Genomic DNA, 20610 nt, shown 5'->3' on the forward strand with positions numbered 1-20610 from the left:
CCAACTATTTCTTGGAGCGTTTTGTTGCCCATTTCGTGTCCTTTTTTAAAAAATGATTTCTTCATTAAGTAGAATATAGTTTTGGGACTCACTTTGATTCATTCATCAATTTGATAAGTATTCAGTGAATACCTATTATATAACAGACATTATTTTGAGGACTTTTGATGTAGTAATGAATAAAACGGTAATGATCCCTGCCCCTTAATCTCATATTCTTGCCATGAAAGATAGAGGTGAGTACTAAATTGAACAAATAGGCAGTCTATAGGTTAGAAAGACTAGTAGCACCAGGGTTTAAATCATGCCATTGTCATGCCAGAGGAAAAGAGAGCCCACAAAATTCTGGCCAGGCAGTTAAATACTTTGGCCAGGAAGGACAACACCTCACTTCCATTCACAGATTACTGGCAAAAATTCATCATGTGGTTCCATCCCAACATGAGGGTCAACCAGAAAGTACAGTCCTGCTAATTAATTGTTTTGTACAGGGGAGAACAGGAACTATTTGGTACATGGTGCTAATGATTGCCACAGCAGGTATATTGGATTCTGGAGTTCAAGGGTTATTAGCTGTGGGGAGTTGGAAGACCTAGGTCTCATTGAGACGATGACATTTTGGAGAAATTAAAGGAAATAATGGACTTATTCATGCAGACGTTTGGAAGAAGAGTCCTCAAGGCAGAGGCAGTAGCCTTTGCAAAGTCCTAAGGCCAGGCTGCACCTGTCTTATTTGAGGACATTTAAGAACATTTAGGAGGCCAATGTGGCTGGAGCAAATTGACTGAGAAGGTTGGTAGAGATGAGAACAATGATATATTTGGCACTATAACGCCATTATGATGACTGCCTTTACTACAATTAAAGTGGAGTGTTATCATGGGATCTTGAAGACTTGACTTATATTTAAAGAAATTTGTTTTCCATTATATTGAAAATAAAACTACAGTTGACCCTTGAACAGGAGGAGCTTGAACTGTGGAGGTCCATTTGTAGAAGGGTTTTTTTTCATTAGTTAATATTCCAGTACTACATGATCTGGTTTGAATCCACAGATGCAGAACCTCAGATAAGGAGGGCCCACTATAAGTTATATACACATTTTGGACTGTGCAGAGGGTTGGCCCCCTAATCTCAGCATTGATCAAGGATCAGCTCTATAGGAGGGCAGAGGTAAAAGCAGGGAACCAGTTTGGGGACTATTTCAGTCACTGATGTGTTGAAGAGTCTGTTTTTTTCTAAACTATTTTCCTTTTCTTCAGGATACTCAGCTAGACTATATTTCTCAGTGCCCCTTGCAGTTACTGTGGCTATTGCTTGGGAGTAAAATTAACGTTTACCCATATTAAGTCTGGTCCATTAAAAATGTATGTGTGAGTCACCACTTTCCTCCAGCTGAGTGGAAAGGAGGCCAAGAGTAGAACTACTTGTAACAAGAGGCCTGTATATCTTAATGATGTCATGGAGCTGGTATTTCCCTCCCCCAAACTTGCCCCACCACCTAATATAATTCGTATAAGATATACATTTCTACTGAATTTAGCTACTGAGATTTGGGGCTCCTTTGTTATGGTAATTAGCATTATCCTAATACAGAAATGGGTACATTGAAGTGGAGTTCTGCTTAATATATGGCGTTGGTTTAGCAATTAGGAGACAGGTGGCCTGGCAAAGAAGCTTATGGTTCATGTTACGTAGTTTTCAAACATTTGGTAAAACTCTCCGATGAGAAATGTGGAAAGTAAACCACATACCTTCAAGTATGTAGCTCTAGAAAGCAAGTGGAAAAAGCCAAAGTTTCAGGATATGTTGGCTATTATTGGCCGCCTTATGCCAATGTGTTTTAAGAGATAAGCTTAGTCAAGAACTGGGTGGTTTCAGGCAGAGACTATGGGGAATAGGAGTTCAGATATCAAGGGCCTGAGAGGTTTGGCAAAGCTGTTGTTTCTGGATTTAAAAGAGTGAGAGATAAGATTAAAAATGGTTTTTAGAGATAAACACCTACTAAGATTTCTCAATTGAACAAAGATTCAACTTTGCAGCAAAGATTAGATTAATATTCTTTTATAATTCTTTTCATTTCTGTGGCACTGGTTGTGAGGTTTTCTCTTTTATTTCTGAGTGTATTTATTTGCCTTCTCTCTCTCTTTCTCTATTTTTGGTTAATTTACCCTAAAGTTTTGTCAATTGCATGGATCTTTTCAAAAAACCGCCTTAGTTTCATTGATTTTTCTCTACTGTTTTCTTATTTTTTATTTCACTTATCTTTGCCTTAATCTTTGTTATTTCTCCCTATTGATAGATACGAGTTTAGTTTTTTCTTGTTATTCTAATGTGTTGAGGTGTAAAGTTAGGTTGTTGATTTGAGATTTTTTTTTCTTTTTTAATATACACATTTGCAGCTATAAACTATCTTCTTAGCCCTGCACATGCTGAATCCCGTAAGTTTTGGTATGTCATATTTTCATTTTCATTTGTTCCAAGGTATTTCCTAATTTCACTTTTGATGTCTTCTTTGACTCATTGGTTATTTAACAGTGTGTTGTTTATACATATTAGTGGAGTTTTCCATTTTCTTTGTGCTGTTGATACAGTGTCACTCCATTCTGACTGGAAAAGATTCTTTGCATGATTTCAATCTTTTTGAATTGTTTAAGACTTGTTTTATGGAGTAACATATGTCCTATCCTGAAAAATGTTTCATATGCATGTTTGGTTATTTTTATTTTTAAATATTGAAGAATGGTTTTATAATTTTTCTTTTATTCCAGAGAGGCATTAAGACTAATTCAAATGGCACCTATATATATATATTTCTTTTTTCTTACCATTTTATTTTGAATTTTTGAATTTTATTTTATTTATTTTTTTATACAGCAGGTTCTTATTAGTCATCCATTTTATACACATCAGTGTATACACGTCATTCCCAATCTCCCAATTCATCACACCACCACCCTCACCCCCCACCCCTTTCCTCCCTTGGTGTCCATAGGTTTGTTGTCTACATCCGTGTCTCAATTTCTGCCCTACAAACCAGTTTATCTGTACCATTTTTCTAGGTTCCACATATATGCGTTAATATACGATATTTGATTTTCTCTTTCTGACTTACTTCACTCTGTATGGCAGTCTCTAGATCCATCCACGTCTCTACAAATGACTCAATTTTGTTCCTTTTTATGGCTGAGTAATATTCCATTGTATATATGTACCACAACTTCTTTATCCATTCGTCTGTCGATGGGCATTTAGGTTGCTTCCATGACCTGGCTATTGTAAATAGTGTTGCCATGAACATTGGGGTGCACGTGTCTTTTTGAATTATGGTTTTCCCTGGGTATATGCCCAGTAGTGGGATTGCAGGATCATATAGTAATTTTATTTTTAGTTTTTTAAGGAAACTCCATACTGTTCTCCATAGTGGCTATATCAATTTACATTCCCACCAACAGTGCAAGAGGGTTCTCTTTTCTCCACACCCTCTCCAGCATTTGTTGTTTGTAGATTTTCTGATGATGCCCATTCTAACTGGTGTGAGGTGATATCACATTGTAGTTTTGATTTGCATTTCTCTAATAATTAGTGATGTTGAGCAGCTTTTCATGTGCTTCTTAGCCATCTGTATGTCTTCTTTGGAGAAATGTCTATTTAGGTCTTCTGCCCATTTTCGGATTGGGTTGTTTGTTTTTTTAATATTGAGGTGCATGAGCTGTTTATATATTTTGGAGATTAATCTTTTGTCCATTGATTCGTTTGCAAATATTTTCTCCCATTTTGAGGATTGTCTTTTTTATGGTTTCCTTTGCTGTACAAAAGCTTTTAAGTTTCATTATGTCCCATTTGTTTATTTTTGTTTTTATTTCCATTACTCTGGAGGTGGATCAAAAAAATCATGCTGTGATTTATGTCAAAGAGTGTTCTTCCTATGTTTTCCTCTAAGAGTTTTCTAGTGTCCGGTCTTACATTTAGGTCTCTAATCCATTTTGAGTTTATTTTTGTGTATGGTGTTAGGGAGTGTTCTAATTTCATTCTTTTACATGTAGCTGTCCAGTTTTCCCAGCATCACTTATTGAAGAGACTGTCTTTTCTCCATTGTATATCCTTGCCTCCTTTGTCATAGACTAGTTGACCATAGGTGTGTGGGTTTACCTCTTGGTTTTCTACCTTGTTCCATTGATCTATATTTCTGTTATGGTGCCAGTACCATATTGTCTTGATGACTGTAGCTTTGTAGTATAGTCTGAAGTCAGGGAGTCGGATTCCTCCAGCTCCGTTTTTTTCCCTCAAGACTGCTTTGGTTATTCAGGGTCTTTTGTGTCTCCATACAAATTTTAAGATTTTTTGTTCTAGTTCCATAAAAACTGTGGTTGGTAATTTGATAGGGATTGCATTGAATCTGTAGATTGCGTTGGGTAGTATAGTCATTTTCACAATATTGATTCTTCCAATCCAAGAAATGGTATATCTCTCCATCTGTTGGTATCATCTTTAATTTCTTTCATCAGTGTCTTATAGTTTTCTGCATACAGGTCTTTTGTCTCCCTAGGTAGGTTTAGTCCTAGGAATTTTATTCTTTTTGTTGAATTGGTAAATGGGAATGTTTCCTTAATTTCTCTTTAAGATTTTTCATCATTAGTGTATAGGAATGCAAGAGATTTCTGTGCACTAGTTTTGTATCCTGCAAGTTTACCAAATTCATTGATTAGCTGTAGTAGTTTTCTGGTGGCATCTTTAGGATTCTCTATGTATAGTATCATGTCATCTGCAAATAGTGACAGCTTTACTTCTTCTTTTCAGATTTGTATTCATTTTATTTCTTTTTCTTCTCTGATTGCCGCAGCTAGGACGTCCAAAACGATTTAGAATAATAGTGGTGAGAGTGGACATCCTTGTCTTGTTCCTGATCTTAGAGGAAATGCTTTCCGTTTTTCACCATTGAGAATGATGTTTGCTGTGGGTTTGTCATATATGGTCTTTATTATGTTGAGGTTGTCTCCCTCTGTGCCCACTTTCTGGAGAGTTTTTATAATAAATGGGTGTTGTATTTTGTCAAAAGTTTTTTCTGCGTATATTGAGATGAGCATATGGTTTTTCTCCTTCAATTTGTTAATATGGTGTATCACATTGATTGATTTGCATATATTGAAGAATGCTTGCATCCCTGGGATAAATCCCACTTCGTCATGTTGTATGATCCTTTTGTTGTGTTGTTGGATTCTGTTTGCTAGTATTTTGTTGAGGATTTTTGCATCTATATTCATCAGTGATATTGGCCTGTAATTTTCTTTTTTTTGTAGTATCTTTGTCTGCTTTTGTTATCAGGGTGATGGTGGCCTCATAGAATGAGTTTGGGAGTGTTCCTTCCTCTACAATTTTTTGGAAGAGTTTGAGAAGGTTAGGTGTTAGCTCTTCTCTAAATGTTTGATAGAATTCACCTGTGAAGCCATCTGGTCCTGGACTTTTGTTTGTTGGAAGATTTTTAATCACAGTTTCAATTTCATTACTTGTGATTGGTTTGTTCATATTTTCTATTTCTTCTGAGTTCAGTCTTGGGAAGTTATACCTTTCTAAGAATTTGTCCATTTCTTCCAGGTTGTCCATTTTATTGGCATAGAGCTGCTTGTAGTAGTCTCTTAAGATGCTTTGTATTTCTGCAGTGTCTGATGTAACTTCTCCATTTTCATTTCTAATTTTATTGATTTGAGTCCTCTCCCTACTTTTCTTGATGAGTCTGGGTAATGGTTTATCAATTTCCTTTTATCTTCTCAAAGAACCAACTTTTAGTTTTATTGATCTTTGCTATTGTTTTCTTTGTTTCTATTTCTTTTATTTCCGCTCTGACCTTTATGATTTCTTTCCTTCTGCTAACTTTGGGTTTTGTTTGTTCTTCTTTCTCTAGTTCCTTTAGGTGTAAGGTTAGATTGTTTATTTGAAATGTTTCTTGTTTTTTGATGTAGGCTTGTATTGCTATAAACTTCCCTCTTAGAACTGTTTTTGCTGCATCCCACAGGTTTTGGATCATCATGTTTTCATTGTAATTTGTCTCTAGGTATTTTTTAATTTCCTGTTTGATTTCCTCAGTGCTCTCTTTGTTATTTATTTAGTAACATATTGCTTAGCCTCCATATGTTTGTATCTTTTACAGATTTTTTCCTGTAATTGATATCTAGCCTTACAGTGTTGTGGTCGGAAAAGATACTTGATACGATTTCAATTTTCTTAAATTTACCAAGGATTGATTTGTGGCCCAAGATATGATGTATCCTGGAAAAAGTTCCATGAGCATTTGAGAAGAAAGTATAATCTGCTGTTTTTGGATGGAAGGTCCTATGAATATCAACTAAATCTATGTGGTCTATTGTGTCATTTAAAGCTTGTGTTTCCTTCTTAATTTTCTGTTTGGATGATCTGTCCATTGGTGTAAGTGAGGTGTTAAAGGCCCCCAATATTATTGTGTTACTGTTAATTTCCTCTTTTATAGCTGTTAGCAGTTGCCTTATGTACTGAGGTTCTCCTATGTTGGGTGCATATATATTCATAATTGTTGTATCTTCTTCTTGGATTGATCCCTTGATCATTATGTAGTGTCCTCCCTTGTCTCTTGTAACATTCTTTATTTTAAAATCTATCTTATCTGTTATGAGTATTGATTTCTTTTGATTTCCAGCTTTCTTTTGATTTCCATTTGCATGGAATATCTTTTTCCATCCCCTCACTTTCAGTCTGTATGTGTCCCTAGGTCTGAAGTGGGTCTCTTGTAGATAGCGTATGTATGGGTCTTGTTTTTGTATCCATTCAGCAAGCCTGTGTCTTTTGGTTGGAGCATTTAATACATTCATGTTTAAGGTAATTATCAATATGTATGTTCCTGTTACCATTTTCTTAATTGTTATGGGTTTGTTTTTGTAGGTCCTTTTCTTCTCTTGTGTTTCCAACTTAGAGAAGTTCCTTTAGCATTTGTTGTGGAGTTGGTTTGGTGGTGCTGAATTCTCTTAGCTTTTGCTTGTCTGTAAAGCTTTTGATTTGTCCATCGAATCTGATTTAGATCCTTGCTGGGTAGAGTAATCTTTGTTGTGGGTTCTTCCTTTTCATCACTTTAAATATATCATGCCACTCCCTTCTGGCTTGTAGAGTTTCTGCTGAGAAATCAGCTGTTAACCTTATTGGAGTTCCCTGTGTGTTATTTGTCGTTTTTCCCTTGCTGCTTTCAATAACTTTTCTTTGTCTTTAATTTTTGCCAATTTGATTATTATGTGTCTCGGCGTCTTTCTCCTTGGGTTTATCCTGTATGGGACCCTCTGCACTTCCTGGCCTTGGGTGGCTATTTCCTTTCCCTTGTTAGGGACATTTTCAACTATAATCTCGTCAAATATTTTCTCAGGTCCTTTTTCTCTCTCTTCTTCTTCTGGGACCCCTATAATGCGAATGTTGTTGCATTTTATGTTGTCCCAGAGGTCTCTTAGGCTGTCTTCATTTCTTTTCATTCGTTTTTTTTTATTCTGTTCCACAGCAGTGAATTCCACCATTCTGTCTTCCAGGTCACTTATCCATTCTTCTGCCTCAGTTATTCTGCTATTTATTCCTTCCAGTGTATTTTTCATTTCAGTTTTCGTATTGTTCATCTCTGTTTGTTTGTTCTTTAATTCTTCTAGGTCTTTGTTAAACATTTCTTGCATCTTCTCAATCTTTGCCTCCATTCTTTTTCTGAGGTCCTGGATCATCTTCACTATCATTATTCTGAATTATTTTTCTGGAAGGTTGCCTACCTCCACTTCATTTAGTTGTTTTTCTGGGGTTTTATCTGTTCCTTCATCTGGTACATAGCCCTCTGCCTTTTCATTTTGTCTATCTTTCTGTGAATGTGGTTTTTTTTCCACAGGCTGCAGGATTGTAGTTCTTCTTGCTTCTGCTGTCTGCCTTCTGGTGGATGAGGCTCTCTAAGAGGCTTGTGCAAGTGTCCTGATGGGAGGGACTGGTGGTGGGTAGAGCTGGCTGTTGTTCTTGTGGGCAGAGCTCAGTAAAACATTAATCCGCTTGTCTGCTGATGGGTGGTCCTTGGTCCCCTCCCTGTTGGTTGTTTGGCCTGAGGTGACCCAACACTGGAGCCTTCCTGGGCTCTTTGGTGGGGCTAATGGTGGACTCTGGGAGGGCTCACACCAAGGATTACTTCCCAGAACTTCTGCTACTAGTGTCCTTGTCCTCATGGTGAGACAGAGCCACCCCCCACCTCTGCAGGAGACCCTCCAACACTAGCAGGTAGGCCTGGTTCAGTCTCTATGGGATCACTGCTCCTTCCCCTGGGTCTCGATGTGCACACTACTTTGTGTGTGCCCTCCAAGAGTGGAGTCTCTGTTTCCCCCAGTCCTGTCAAAGTCCTGCAATCAAATCTGGCTAGGCTTCAAAGTCTGATTCTCTAGGAATTCCTCCTCCCATTGCCAGACCCCCAGGTTGGGAAGCCTGACGTGTGGCTCAGAACCCTCACTCCAGTGGGTGGACTTCTGTCTTATAAGTGTTCTCCAGTTTGTGAGTCACCCACCCAGCATTTATGGGTTTTGATTTTATTGTGATTGTGCCCCTCCTACCATCTCCTTGTGGCTTCTCCTTTGTCTTTGGATGTGGGGTATCTTTTTTGGTGAGTTACAGTGTCTTCCTGTAGATGATTGTTCAGCAGTTAATTGTGATTCCGTTGTTCTTGCAAGAGGGAGTGAGAGCATGTCCCTCTACTCCACCATCTTGGACCAATCTGGCACCTTAAGGCAGAAGTTCTATGCCCGAGAGGGACAGCAGGAAGGAAACGACATCCTCTGCTGCTGCAGCAAGGTCCAATTCCACGTGTTTGGTTATTAAGAGAAATCCTGATTACCATGTCCAGAGACCAGCTGTTATGCAAAATATACTTGCAAGCTTTCATTTTTTAATCATGGCTTCTTAGACCACTCTTAGATGATGTTGTACAAAAGTTGTGGGCATCCTATGTCCTAGCTCTTAAAGATAAAATTCCAATATCAGTTAAGCTGGACATATGAAAGCACTAACAATATTCTTGCTTATTATAATAACCTGCCTTAGATGGAGATTGGGCACAACAATTTTTAGCTCACTTTGCATTATATTTAGCCTAGCATTTTGTGCAGTTAGGCATATGAAGAATGGCTAGGATTATAGTAATGGTGATGGTGATGGAGATGACCTCTCGTGATTATATATTGTCACTGACCTTGAAACTCTTTTTAAATGCTCTTTGTGAATAACCATTAACTCCATATGGCTCAGAGAAATGTGTCCCTTTCACTCATTTGGATATATCATTTCTGCTAACAGTCACATATTTTCATTGTTCTTTGTCTATAAGTTTTTTAAATCATCTTTTATTTCATTGCTTTGTTTCATCAGACAATTCATCAATATGTCCTCTTTCATTTATGAAAATTGTTGAATTTTTATCCGACTGAGTCCTTAGTATCAAATTCTATATTTAGGCCTTGTATTTTTTTCTCATAAAATTTTCATAGTCAGTGTGGATCATTTAACAGAAAGTTCCCAGATGCTCTCCTCTAAAGTCTTAAAACTTCTAAAAATTTATTTTTAAGTAAAAGATATCAGCAAACACAACTGAAGATAGAACAGAAACATTAGTTGGACATTAGACAGAGGAGATTTTGATATGTGAAGGGATGCTAGTTGACTAAATCTATCTCCTTTTATTTTCGACTGTGACAGTGCAACTGAAAATATACTTTTTCTTCATAGTATTGAGTTGGCCAAAAAGTTTGTTTGGGTTTTTTCCATAACATCTTACTTATCATAAAAATAATTAGATAATTATGTTATTATTTGTTTACAAACTTTATTCTGGAGTAGATTATATGATCCATGAGGGCAGAGACTTGTCTTGTTCACTTTTTATCTCTGGCACTTAGTCACAATGACTGACACATACTAGGTTCTCCATAAATATATATTGAATAAATGAATAAATCATTAAATGAATCAATATAGGGCACGGATTCCATGATTCACATTTAGAATATAAATCTAACTTCTTAGTACATTCCAGTGGTTCTCACCTGAAGGTGTTTTTGCTCCTCATGAGACAATGCAATATACAGAGAGAGGTTTTTTTTTTTTAATTAACTTTTATTGGAGTATAGTTGATTTACAATACTGTGTTAGTTTCTGCTGTACAGCAAAGTGAATCAGTTATACATATAAATATGTCCACTCTTTTTTAGATTCTATTCCCATATAGGTCATTACAGAGTATTGAGTAGAGTTCCCTGTGCTATACAGTTATTTCTTATTAGTTACTATTTTATATATAGTCGTGTGTATATGTCAATCCCAGTCTCCTAATTTATCCCTCCCTGCCTTTATCCCCTTGGTAGCCATAATTGTCACAACTGGGGGCATGTGCTAATTGTGTCTAGTGGTCAGAGATGTTGCTAAAGATCCTACAATACCCAGGTCAGCCACCCACAACAAAGACTTCTTATCTGTTAAAAGTGCCAAGGTTGAGAAGCCTGTAATGGCCTAATTGGTTAGGCTACTGTATCCCTCCAACCATATCTCTGGACTGTTTCCTTTTCATTTACTATACTCAGGCTATCCCGAACTTCTGCTAGATGCTTGCCTATATTAAATTTTGGACCTTTCCATATGGTGTTCTTCTGCTTGGAAAATTTATTTCTCTTCACCATTTGTATGACTAATTACTCGATTTTTAGGTTACAGCTTAACTCTTCACCAGTCATGATCTATTTTCTGTCCTAAATCCTGTGTTTATTTCCTATGCAACAGTACTAAAATCTGTAATTGAAAATATGCATATGTGTATCTGTGTCACTTTCTATGAGACTCAATATTCATGAGGATAGGGACACTGTTTAGCAATAGTATCACATAGTAAGTGCTCAAAAATTTGTTAAGTGACTAAAAAAAGAGCAGTGTTCCAAGAGGGGCTTTGGGGGGAGAGGGAAGATTTGAGAGTTTAGGGTTAGCAGATGCAAACTATTATATACAGGATGGATAAACAACAAGGTCCTAATGTATAGCACAGGGAATTAAATTTAATATCCTGTGATAAACCATAATGGAAATATATATATATATATATATATATATATATATATATATATATATATATATATCTGAGTCACTTTGCTATACAGTAGAAATTAACACAACATTGTAAATCAACTATACTTCAATAATTTTTTTTTTTGAGTTACACTAAGATCCAAAAAAAAGAATAGTGTTGTTGGAATATAGTAAGTTGTTTGTAGGAGACTTACACAAGGTGAATATAGTTAGGCTAGGCCCTATAGGTCATGGAACATCATTTGTCATTTGGAATTTATACTAAGTGCAGTAGGAAGCCATTAAATTGTTTTCAAAGGGAGGTAACCAATCTGTTTTTTTGTTTGTTTGTTTGTTTGTTTTAAGATCACTGGCTGCTATGGAGAGATTGAATTTGAATAAGAGAACACAGGAGTGGGGTAACCAATAAGAAGATACTAGAGTGGTCTATATGCTACTGGTGGCTTGGATTCTTAGTACTAAAGGCAGAATAAAAAGTGACAGAAGTGAATAAATGTTATATACATTTAAAGGTAAAAACAAAGACATACCTATATATTGAATGTGGAAAATGAAATAAATGGAATCATTGAGGATAATTTCTTAGATTTTAACTTGGGCAACATGTAGAATTTGATTAAAAAAAGGAAAATGTTTTAAGAGATAATAAATAGTATCATTTGAGCTACATCATGTTGATGACGCTTTTAAAACAATGAATTTTATTGGATGTCCAGTGTTCAGAAGAGTAATATCATGTTGATATATGAATTTGGAGTATATCAGCATAGAGAAACTATTAAACACTTAAGCCTACATTAAAGATTTTTACAGAGTGAGTGGAGCTACAGAAATACTATATACCAGGATCAAAACTTGTGACATACTAACATGTAGAAGTGAAGTGAAGTAAGAGATGCAAGCATAAGAGATTAAAAATTGTATTCAATGAGGAGAACAGGAATTCATGGAAATCCACAAAAGGAAGTGTTTCCTGCAGGAGAAAGTAGCTGCCTGGAGTGAACGCATAAAGGATGAGACAGGTGAGCATAAAGCAGAGTCTTTTGGATTTGGTAACTCTGGTGAAATTCAGTATTTATGGAATTGTGCTGAAGGAGTGAAAGCCAGATCGAAGTGGTTTAGTATTTGAATGATAATTAGTTGAGTTGCAATAGACTTTCTGGAGAGCTCTTTTGAGAATTTTTATTTTGAAGGGGATTAGCAATGTGGGACAGTAGCTCTAGGAGGCATGTGAGGTCCGGGGAGGGTTTTATGGATGATTCAAGAGTATGTTGGAATGCTGATGGTATTATGTGATCAAGAGATCGAGGGAAAGAAATTAAGGTGCAAAAAGAGAAAAGGAATATAACAGAATATTCAAGCCCATTCTTCTTTGTTCTGCTCTGTCATGCTTGACCGTTGATGCTGCAAAAACATTTCTCATTTACCTGCTGGTTTTCTGTTAGATTCTACTAACTGGGGGCACTAGAAGGAACCAGGAGGTAGGACAAATGGAAGAAGGGACTTCCTTTGGGTTTGTTTGTTGCTCCTGTCAATGTCCTCCCAGCAACACTTGGTTACAGATTCTAGCTTCCGGCTACACCCTCACAACCAGCCTCAGTGAACCTCTCAGAGCTGGGAGCATCCTTTCCTCAGAGAGCCAGTTTCCAGCTCCATAGAACTTTCTTTCTAGGTTCTGATATCCCCAACCTTTTTCCTTTATTCTTTAGCTCTAGAGAATTTGTTGTTTTAAATTTAGTGATTCGATATACAGAGAGCAAATGTATGGTTTATATTAAAATCACATTAGGTTTGGAAAGTATTGGTTTCTACATCTTTTTCAATATGACAGAGTATAACTTCTGCATATTTATATTATCAAACTCTTCAATGCTGCTCTTGTCAGGATCTGATTTGTTACTTTGAAATTCATCTGGAATTCCAGCAACCAATCTTTTTTCTATTCCCCACTCCAGGTGCTTTTGTGTTTCAATGTGACATTTTCCTATCCAAATAGATCAGCTGTTTATAAAGGAAAAATTACCCGCGTCTGATATTTCTGGTTAAGTTAATAAACATTTCATTGTCACATACCCTTTGTATCTTTAAAATCCATCCTTCGCGTTCTTTTTTTTTTAAATGTATTTATTTAATTTATTTATTTTTGGCTGCGTTGGGTCTTCCTTTCTGCGCGTGGGCTTTCTCTAGTGGTGGCGAGCGGGGGCTACTCTTCGCTGTGGAGCACGGGATCTAGGCACATGGGCTTCAGTAGTTGCGGCTCACCGGCTTAGTTGCTCCCTGGCATGTGGGATCTTCCCGGACCAGGGATCGAACCCATGTCCCCTGCATTGGCAGGCAGATTCTTAACCTCTGTGCCACCAGAGAAGTCCCTTCTTGTTCATTTCTGAGTGGAAAGGGAAAACATTATGGTGACCTTTCATCTTATTAGCAGATGTGTACTTGGCTTCTGTAGGAAATGTATTTATAATCTTCTAAAAGCCTCAGCACTACAATTTTTGAAGTGAGACTATCCATAAAAACATTTCCTTAAACAGAATTTGCAAAAGGGTCATAAATATTTATACTTATCAGTAAGCATTCTGAGTGTATATGTGTAAAAAAGTATAAACACACACACGCCCATACATATACAGATCACTGATCAGCTAGCTTATACAATTTGAATCCAAAATCTAGCTGTTTCAACAAATTGCCCAGAAAACAGTGGCTATAAATCATTCATTTTTATTTTTGTTGTTTTTATCCTAAGACTTAATAGATATGGCAAGATTTCATGCCCTACACTCTCTCCCTCCTTTCACCTGTCCCTTTGTTAATTAATGGGTAAAGTTACCAAGTCTACAGGGCTTGTAGCTAATCAGGGAGTTTCATTTATTGGTTTAGGTAAAAGCTTTCAGAATGTTAATGCATCACCCGAGGTGAGCCTGGGAGCATACTTTTGGCAAGAAATACTTCCAAAGAGAATAGTCTGGAAAGAACATTTAGCTCAAGCTTGGAATTTACCTCTCCAGGGAGCTCATAGCCTCTCTTGTCTCTCCCTATTAAATTATTCATTCATTTTTTTTTATACTTAAAACGAGTAAAATGAATAATTTTAAGTAGTTTCATTCTTTGAAAATTTTATTTATATTTGGATGCTTAGATAGACACATACTTTTCCTCTCCTTTACTCCTACCCCTCTTTCCCCCAAACCAACCATCAATCTTTTGATACACTCTGTTCTCACTTTTGATACTTTCATTTGGCCAACCTTTATATTCTGGACAGAAGCTTCCAGTGCCCTTTTCACTGTAAGACCTTTACCATGGCAGATGTCTCCCTAACCTGAATATTTGCTCATCATCTCTCCAAATGTTCCAACAATTCTGGGCAAACTATAATACTTTTTCTCCACAGTGATATTAACATTTCTCTTTTGGCCTTTTTTTTAAAGATTATTGTAGTGCCCCCTTAGAGAGGCACCAAAGATACGGCCGATTATAAATTCAGTCTGTGGCAAACTTTATTTCGAGTTTGTTTTATCACCTCTTCTTTCCTCAAAGACGGAACAATGTTTAATATTAACCCAGAAATGCTAGCACTCACTCAGTTTTTTCAAAAACTACAAGTTTTTGAGTTTTCAGATTTTATATGTTATGCCACAGGCAGAAAAGTACCGGGGAAAAACACCGCGGGGCCTGGTATGTGGAGCTCGTTGGCTGCTGACACCTCTTTGTTTTTGCAACTCTTTTTGTCAAAGCCTGAGTTTTGCAGTTGATACCATGTCCTACCTGTTGGCAGTCGCCCCCATCTAGCTGCCTTCCCACTGAGTTTACTGTTCAGACTCGCTGGAAAAACCCGATGGAATTTAAGCCCTTGCAGATAGCTGAAAACACACAGAGTGGGACCCACCCACTGATACCTTTGGTTTCTGAGCTTTTAAAACAGCTCTGATTTGGAGAGCTCCCTAAGTGGAAAGTTTTAAGAAAGTCTCTGCTTCACAGTTGTTAATTATTTTGCAATCCAAGTACATCACCGCACTTTCATCCTAAAGACACACAGGCAACCTGTTGCTTGTGGATTTCTGAAATAGTCAGTGTTTTAGTTTCAAGCATGCACTTCATATTTTGGAATAAAGATAGAGTGATTTGGTACCTGCACAGATACAAGCTATGTCTCCCTCCGGGAACACGCCCCAGAGAGAGCAACAATTTAAATAAAGTAACAAGTATGGCATTTTGAAATTGTTGGAAGTATTTCTAGAATTGTTTCCTGGGGAGATGGAAAGCGGTCTAAAAGAGAAAGTAGAGTTTTGATTCATGGTAACTTACTGTGGTTTCTAAAGGCCATCTGGTTGCAGGAGAAATAACACTTGCTTAAGAGCATTGTTCTTCCATTTATTCACTGGTAGAGAGACGATCAAAACACACATAACACATGTTACTTGGCTGAAGAAATCCAAATTGGAAGATAAGAATATTTATTGTTATTGATGCCTGTGAGGCCCACTGAGGAGATTATAGACAAATATTGTCGTGAATACAATTATGTCATCCACTGCCCTGGCCATAGGTGACCAGGTCTTGGTGGGCACCTGACCCAAGATATTCCAATCCAGATGCTCACCACTTTGCTAAATATAAGACCGAGTAGACTGTGCTTTGGATTTGTGCAAATTAAAATTCCATATCTGCTTTAGGCAGCCTTCAGAGCAACATGGCAGCTTTGGCACTCTCTGAAATATTGATAGTTGTTGAATAGTTCTGTTTCCTTGTTTTGTCCATCTCACAGTTCAATTTCAAGCCCTAGATTTGCTAATTTGTTGATTTTGCTAAGACCCCTATCTCCACTAAGCATCTCGATAGGCTGGGGCTTGTTGCTGATCAAAGCTCTGACTGCCTGTTTTGTTCTCATTTATTCTAGATCTGCGCTGTCCTATACAGTAACCATTACTCACCTGTGGCTGTTTAATTTAAGTTAAAGAATACTAAAAATTTAGCTTGCATGACATAGATACAGTCAAAATTGTCAAAACATAGAAACAAAGAGTAGAATGGTGGTTGTCAGGGGCTAGGGGGAGGGAGACACGGAGACTTGCTCTTTAACGGATACAAAGTTTCACTTACCTAAGATGATTAAGTTCTGGAGTTCTGCTCTACACTTTTGTGCTTATAGTTAACAATATTGTACAATTAAAAATTTGTAAAGAGGGTACATCTCATGCTCTTACAATAATAATAATAATAATAATAATAATTCAATTCCTCAGTCACACTAGCCAACTTTCAAGTGCTCAAGAGCCACAGGTAGCTATGGCTACCATATTTGGATAGCACATATATAGAGCATTTCCACCATTATAGAAACTTCTATCAGACAATGTTACCTACCTGGGTTCTTGGACTCTTTAATCAATAAAAATTGATAGGAGGCCAGATGAAGAATTCAGGAAAGGCTTTAGGGGGACTCATGTTGCAGCACGAGGGAGCAAAAGCAAGTAATAAGTTCCCTTGCTGGTTCCTTAAACGGCGTGAAAGTAGAGGCAGATGTGTGGGTTGGACTTAGTTGTCTACCCACCCCCTTAGTGGTGCTGTGTGCAGGTATCATGTGCAGTATCCTGCTTGTGCCCCTCACACCTCAGAAGTAGCAGCTGGGTTTTGTCCTCTTTGCATCTTGTTCATAATTTGCCCCAACTATGTACGCACAGTTATTTTTAGTCCCTTGAGGTTTTTTGTATTCTTTCCCCCAGGAGACATTTGTCCAGGTGTAAGCACTGCAACAAAAGGTCGCAGGTCCCAGGTTCCCGCCTTTCTCAACAGCACTAGCTAATCTTCATTCATTGGTCTGGAAGTTTTTTTACATCCTTAGACAGAGCACATTCTTTGCATCAGATAAGGCAGGCAGGAGGGAAATAATACACAATATAATTTAAACAAGTTTATCAATAAAGGGCATATATTCACTTATGAAACTGGAAGGCTGCAGCGTTGGTTTGAGTCAACTGCATAACTGTTTGTCAAAAACTTGTTTTTCTGTTTGCCTTCCACTTATTTGTGTCAGCTTTCGTCTCAGGCTGCCTTTTCAACATGTTTACAAGGGGTTTGCTCGTGATTCCCAGGACTACATAGTTTTACAAATCTAATAGACTTACCTATTCTCAGAAGATAAAAGAAGTGTTTTTTTCTCTAGATGTAAACACAAACCTTTCTTGAAATTTATCAGCCCAAATTTCATCATTTTCTAACCTCCAAACAAATATGTGGCCCAAGAATAGGATTATATGGTTTAGTCCAGGCATCAAAGCAAGGACTGTGAGACAGCACGAATGATGATCAGGATAGTTAAAGAGAGGGAGTGGTTGATGGGAAGGTGCCCCAGAATGTCTATTAATGTTCTGTATTAGTGGTTCTCAACAGAAGGTGATTTTACCCTGCGGGGAACACATAGCAATGTCTGAAGACAGCCTTAATTGTCACAACTGGAGTCGTTCTAAAGGGATTCTGCTAAATATCCTGCCGTGCACAGGACAGTCAATGAAGCTTTATCTGGGCCAGTGTCAACAGTGCTGTGGTTAAAAAATCCTTTTCTATGAGATTCTCTTTTATGGAATGCAATTTAAATTTTAAAAGTAACTTTAATGATTTGCATACTGAAAAATACAGAGCTAGACCTGGCTTCAGGCACAATCTGATCCAGAGATTTGCAGAGTCTTACATATTTCACCTGCACTTTCTTGCAGTTCTCTTTACTCTTCCATCATCTAGGTTCTCAAATTATCTTCCTCATTACAGCACCAGTGTTGGCTATATTCCGACACTGTTTCATCCATGCAATCAGCCATCTAGTGAAAAGAAAATAATTTTTCCAGTAGTTTTCACAAAAGAGAGAGGAAGCTTCTTTCTCAGAACCTACCTGCATTAGCTTCTTTCTTCCAATTAGCCAGAATTTGATCACATGTCCATTCCTGAACCAGTCTATGACTAAGAATTTGGTCACTTTTCACTTAACTGTTACATAACAAGAATAGGGTTATTTTAGAAGGAAAAACCTGGACACTGGCTAGGAGCTGGGGAGACTGATTCCATATTATATAGACAACTAACAAATAGTGATGGCTATGTTGGTGGATTGCATCACTATTAACTCTAGCCAACAACCAGCAGACTAGAATCGTTGTGTGACTCCAACAGAACTTTGAAGTATAACTGCAGAAATGGGATGGGGGATCAAGTAAATTCATGAAAAACTTGCAACGTATGCTTGATCAGAGAAGTGCTTTCTCACTGGTTCCTTGTAATCTGATCCTTTTGAATCATCTACTTCCACATCTTTACATAATATTCCACATCAGCAAGAAGGGGTAATATTGATAAGGCATTTTTACATCCTCATGTGAAATTTTCAATTTCATTTGCATCCCCACCTTTCATTAGTTGTATATCTTGGAGAAGTCACTGACTCTGAGTGGCACAGTTTCCCCTTTGGAAGAAGGGAGCTAACAATGGTACCTACTTCCTGGAGTTGCTCTGAGAATTAAATTTTTTAAGTGAATAACGATTTTAAGGAGTAATTGTATTTTTGTAAATGCACAGTTAACATTAGCTATGATTGTTTTTCTCAATGGTATTGTTTTTCTCAATGGTATTCAGATATCTAAAGCCATAAATATCATTCTTACTGGGCAGTACTTCCATGATGCTTCTTTCTAAATTATATCTGTTGAATTCTGTAATGTCTTATTTTACCCTATTTCTTGATATTGTACTACTGTCTCAAAATTGTCTTCTTCATTTCTGTTATTTAATAAAGGCTCTTTTCTGGAATCTTTGATTTATTTTTTAGATAGATAGATAGATATGATTACTTAGCATGTTTTCCATTATTTCCCAAAGTCATAATCTTCAATCTAAAAGAGAGGAAAACATTAATCATTCTTTCAGCAACACTTACAGATAGAAATGCATAACAGATAAGTGCTGTTGTTATTTTTAATCTTCCTTCTTTTACACATGAATAAGCAGAAAAAGAGTACTGAATGTGACTTGAGATGTTAGAGACAATTTGCAGTTTAACATCTCGAGAACCAAAAAAAAGTTTACCTCTGCATTGGAATGTAGTCTCCATACCCCTTAAAAAGAGAGAAAGAAACTAACATTTCTTGGGTACCTACCTAGTATATTTCAGGTAGGTACTAAGTAATTAATTAATGAGATATTTCTTTGTTTGGAGATAATAAAATTGAATCTCTGGAAAGTTTAGTAACTTGCTTGAGAAAGTGGAGAATCAGGGATTTGAACAAGGATCTGATTGATTTTAAGTTCTGTTTTTTCCTACTGCATCCTGGCTGCCTCAGAGACATATTCACATGCACTACAATTTTATTCTCAAAAAGAACTCCTTGGGTTTTGTTCCTATGTTCATCTTACTTTTTTTTTTTTTTTTTTTACATGGAATGCAGGATGCTTCTTCTTTAGTTAGTAGGTGTATACCTTCCCTCGGAAGATCTATTTAGCTCTTAGAAGGCATGGATGATGTTGAATTTCTTCTGCTTTTGTTTGCTTTCTGTGTATGTTCTCTTTTTTGCCAACCCTCTTGATACCAGTTCTGAATCCTCTATGCTTCTCAAAATATCTTATCATGGTTCATTAAAATATATTTCCCTTCTGCCTAGAAATCCTTTAACCTCTAGCTCATTAATTTGGCAAATATATATGTGGAATTATGTGCTGGTTGCTGTACTGGTAACTAAAGCACTCCTCAGGCTTCTATGTACCTTCTTAAGGAGGGATTGCCTGCTAGGTTACAGTTAGACATTTTGCTTTTGTTTGAGTGATTAAATTTTTTTCTTTTCATGATTTCAAGATATTTTCTTCCTTGATTTCCAATATAAACCGTAGTATATTTTTTATGTTCCTGATACTTTATAATATTCTACATATAACAGTGGATTGTCTCAAAAAAACTGAGCCATTTATTCTGCCATAAGAAAGTTTATTACCATTGGTTTTCTACTCTTAACAAACAAATTTATAACATTATAGTATGTGAATGTAGTATTTTACATGATTTTCAAAAATATATAATAGAGAACCTTTGTGTGATTTCAAGACACTTTCACTTGCCTGGGAAAATATCATTACTAACTTTACCTGAATATGACTTTTAAAATGAAAATAAAATAAAATCTAAAATGTCAAAGACAAGGATGGTGCTGAAGGGGGAAAAAAGAGTGGGCAACCATTAAGTAGATGAAGTTTACATATTTAGTAGTAAGCAAAAATAGGTTTATAGTTGGTCAGCAGAAGAAACCTTTTGTAATCTCTAAAAATGTCTTATTTTGGTTATTCTATTGTTTGCGAAACTAACCACTCTACAACTTAGAGCCTTGGAACATCAACCATTTTATTATATCTCCAGATTTTGTGGGTCAAGAATTCTGTTAGGAGTCAACTGACAGATTTTTCTACTCCACATGGCACCAACCAGGGTAACTTGGTTGTATTTATCTGGTGTAAGGACTGGCTGGGAGG

This window comes from Balaenoptera borealis, assembly GCF_965194805.1.
Source record: "Balaenoptera borealis genome assembly, chromosome: 18".
In the NCBI taxonomy this organism is placed as follows: domain Eukaryota; kingdom Metazoa; phylum Chordata; class Mammalia; order Artiodactyla; family Balaenopteridae; genus Balaenoptera; species Balaenoptera borealis.